Below are 3,852 nucleotides of genomic sequence, written 5' to 3'. Positions count from 1 at the left end.
TCATCCACTCGCATCACATCTCATCCACTCGCATCTACCCATATACACATCTCATCACATCACATTCATTCACATCTCATCACATCACATTCATTCACATCTCATCCATTCATATCTACCTTGATCCATATCACATCACATCACATCTATTTCACATCACATCTCATCCATTCACATCGAATCTCATCCATTCACATCTATCTCGATTCACATCGAATCTCATCCATTCACATCTATCCCGATTCACATCACATCTCATCCATTCACATCTATCCCAATTTACATCATATCACATCACGTCCATTTCACATCACATCTCATTCATTCACATCTATCCGATTCACATCACATCACATCACATCCATTCACATCACATCTCATCCATTCACATCCATCTTATTCGTTCGCATTACATCCATTCACATCCATCACATTCATTCTCATCACATATCATCCATTCACATCTATCCCAATTTACATCATATCACATCACATCCATTTCACATCACATACCATTCACATTCATTTTCATCACACCACATCCTATCACATCCCATTCACATATTATCACATCCTATCACATCCCATTTACATCTTATCACATCTATTCACATCCTATCGCATCCCATTTACATCCTATCGCATCCCATTTGCATCTATTCACATCCTATCACATCCCATTTACATCCTATCGTATTTTATTTACATCTATTCACATCCTATCGCATCCCATGTACATCTTATCAAATCTATTCACATCCTATCGCATCCCATTTACATCTTATCACATCTATTCACATCCTATCCCATCCCATTTACATCTTATCAGATCTATTCACATCCTATCGCATCCCATTTACATCTTATCACATCTATTCACATCCTATCACATCCCATTTACATCGTATCACATCTATTCACATCCTATCACATCCCATTTATATCTTATCACATCCATTCACATCCTATCACATCCCATTTACATCTTATCACATCCAGTCACATCCTATCGCATCCCATTTACATCTTATCACATCTATTCTTGGGTAAATACCAATTTAGTGATTTAACCAAATAAAATATCTAAAGATATTCTTTCTACCATTTAATTTCTCAACTTTAATTCCGTAGGTAGAATTATGGTGGAAATTCTTTTTTTAACATTAAAAACTAATTCAAATCCTTCTTTTCTTAACTATCATAAAAATTCTTCTTTTAACTAAATACCAATATCTATTTCTTTGAATAAACTTGAAATACCTCCTTTTTCTCATTGAATGAGTGTAATCCAAATATCATGAAAATTCCTCTTTTATCATAAATTAAATCTATCTAATATTCCTCTTTAAATTATATAAAAATATTCAATATTCCAATTATACCAAGAATTCTCTTTTTCCATTTAAATGATTGAATTCCAAATATGTTGGGAATTACTCTTTTATCATTTAAATTTTTTCTATGCATAAAAATAAATTTAACTAAATTTTTTCTTAAAATTGAATAAAAATGTCCATTAATCCAAATATGATAAAAATTTCACTTTTTTCATTTAAATGATTGAATTCCAATTATGATGGGAATTCCTCTTTTATCATTTAAATATTTCATGCATACTATATTTTCTCTTAAAAATTAAATAAAAATATCTATTAATTTCATTATACTAGAAATTCCACTTTTCTCATTTAAATGATTGAATTAAAAATATGGTGGGAATTCCTCTTTTATCATTTAAATTTATTTATGCATAAAAATAAATTTAACTAAAATTCTTCTTTAATTTTAAATAAAATATCCATTATTTTAGTATTCCAAATTTTTCTCTTTCTCCATTGGAATACATTGATTCCCATTGTCATGGGAATTTCTCTTCTTTCATCAAAATAAAATTACTAGAAATTTCTCTTTTTTCCTAATTAACTATTTGTGCATAAACATTTAAAATTAAAATTTCCACGGTTATGACGAGAATTATTCAATTAACCTAGAACGACCAATCCTAGAATATGGTAGGAAGTCATCTTTTCATATTATGCATGAAAATGATTTATGTGTTAATTTTCTAGAAATTTTTCCATAGCTTTGCTATTACTGATAATTTCCAATAAATTTGAAAAGCATAAGGTTTAGTTAATACAATATGATAGAATAACTATAATTTGGATCAATATCCAATTTATGGCTTTAATCCCTAAGTTTATCATAATTTAAGTAACATAAAAATATTAAAAAGCCATTTCTTTGGCCTCTTATTTGACTAGCATAGAGTTTACTTTTAGAATTAAGAATTGCTTCATGAGAAGCATCATTTGAATATATAATTGGTCATAGGAATGACCATTCTTTGGGGGAGAGAGAGATATGCCTCAAAAACATTCTAAATTAAGCATAAATGTAAACTTTATGTGATTAATCATTGAAATTCATTAGAGAGCTTCATTTGCATTGTAAAACCTTTCAATTGAATACTTCTCAAGCTTGAGAGGGGTTGAGAAGTGAAAAACATTTAGAGATTAAGAAAAAAGACCATAAGTCACACTTTACCTCTTGTTTTGCTTGATTCTCTAATCTTAGGAGAGGCCCCCAACCAAGCATTCGGTTAGTATGTTTAGGAAAGCTCCAAAGAAGGTTTAAGAGAGAGAGAAGCTCCAATCTCTCCAAATTGTAGAGGATTCTATTTCAGAGAAACATATTTTTGATATTTGTAGAGCTTATATATCCAAAAATATCTCAATATTGAATTACCACTCTCTAGAAATTTTCATCTCACTAGGCAAAAACAAGGAAAAATAGTATTTTCTTGTATTCAGAAAAAGGGAATGATTATAGGGGATTGAAGTAGAGAGTTATTCATTATTCAGGTTGAGAAGAAATCTTACACCATCAAAGAATATACAGATATATACATTGCATCTCTAAGGAATCTACGTGTGGACCTCTTGTACATGCTAATCAAATGAAGATTCACAGCCAGGGAGTCCCACCAAAGGCACGCTTGAGACTCCCATTTCATTTATAATTTCCCTTATTTAGATCACAACTCTTTTGATTCATTGAACCAAAAGCAATAGTTTATGCTTGAGACTCCCATTTCATTTATAATTTCCCTTATTTAGATCACAACTCTTTTGATTCATTGAACCAATAGTAGTTTATGTTTACAACTGTCAATACATTGAAAGCAATTCCAGATCTTGCCATTGCAATAATTCTAGATCCTCCTCAACATTCAAGTTTATTATGTCCATAGACAATAGGGAAGATATGCATTTTGATCTTCATAGACAATAGGGAAGATTATGCATTTTGATCTCAACAAAGGGCCCTAAAAAACAATCGCATTATGTATTATTATCATCGCATCCACTGCATTCCCTCGTACATGCATACAACCTTTGAGGACATGATCATCGACACAATTTTTTGGAGATTACTGTACTTCCTATGACGCACACTACATGTCCTCTAGATAAGGAAAAGCTACTATAAAGAATATATGGGCCACCAAACCTTGCGACAATAGATTTCAAGGACAGAGGGGATGTTAACCCCATTTTGGGTTAGCTTAGCATCTCTCTATTACATACAAGAGATAGCATAATAAGTGTGATGAAATGAAACTCTAAATGTTGTAATTATGAGAATACCTAGCCATGTAACAAAAGTTCATCTTTTATCATTAAGCTTTGGGCACCCAAGTGTGATTAATGACCACTTGTATAAATAACATTATTCTCATAATGCAAAACACATATGGCCCTAAGTGGGTAAGCTTCTGTCCCCTTGATATCTTATTTTCTTGCTTCTACTTGGATGGGGTGGTTTCGACCTCTCCATTGGCTTTTAACT

The sequence above is a fragment of the Cibotium barometz genome, chromosome 54 (assembly GCF_041138505.1).
Source record: "Cibotium barometz isolate CiBa-2024 chromosome 54, ASM4113850v1, whole genome shotgun sequence".
In the NCBI taxonomy this organism is placed as follows: domain Eukaryota; kingdom Viridiplantae; phylum Streptophyta; class Polypodiopsida; order Cyatheales; family Cibotiaceae; genus Cibotium; species Cibotium barometz.
Note: the sequence above shows the minus strand (reverse complement) of the source record.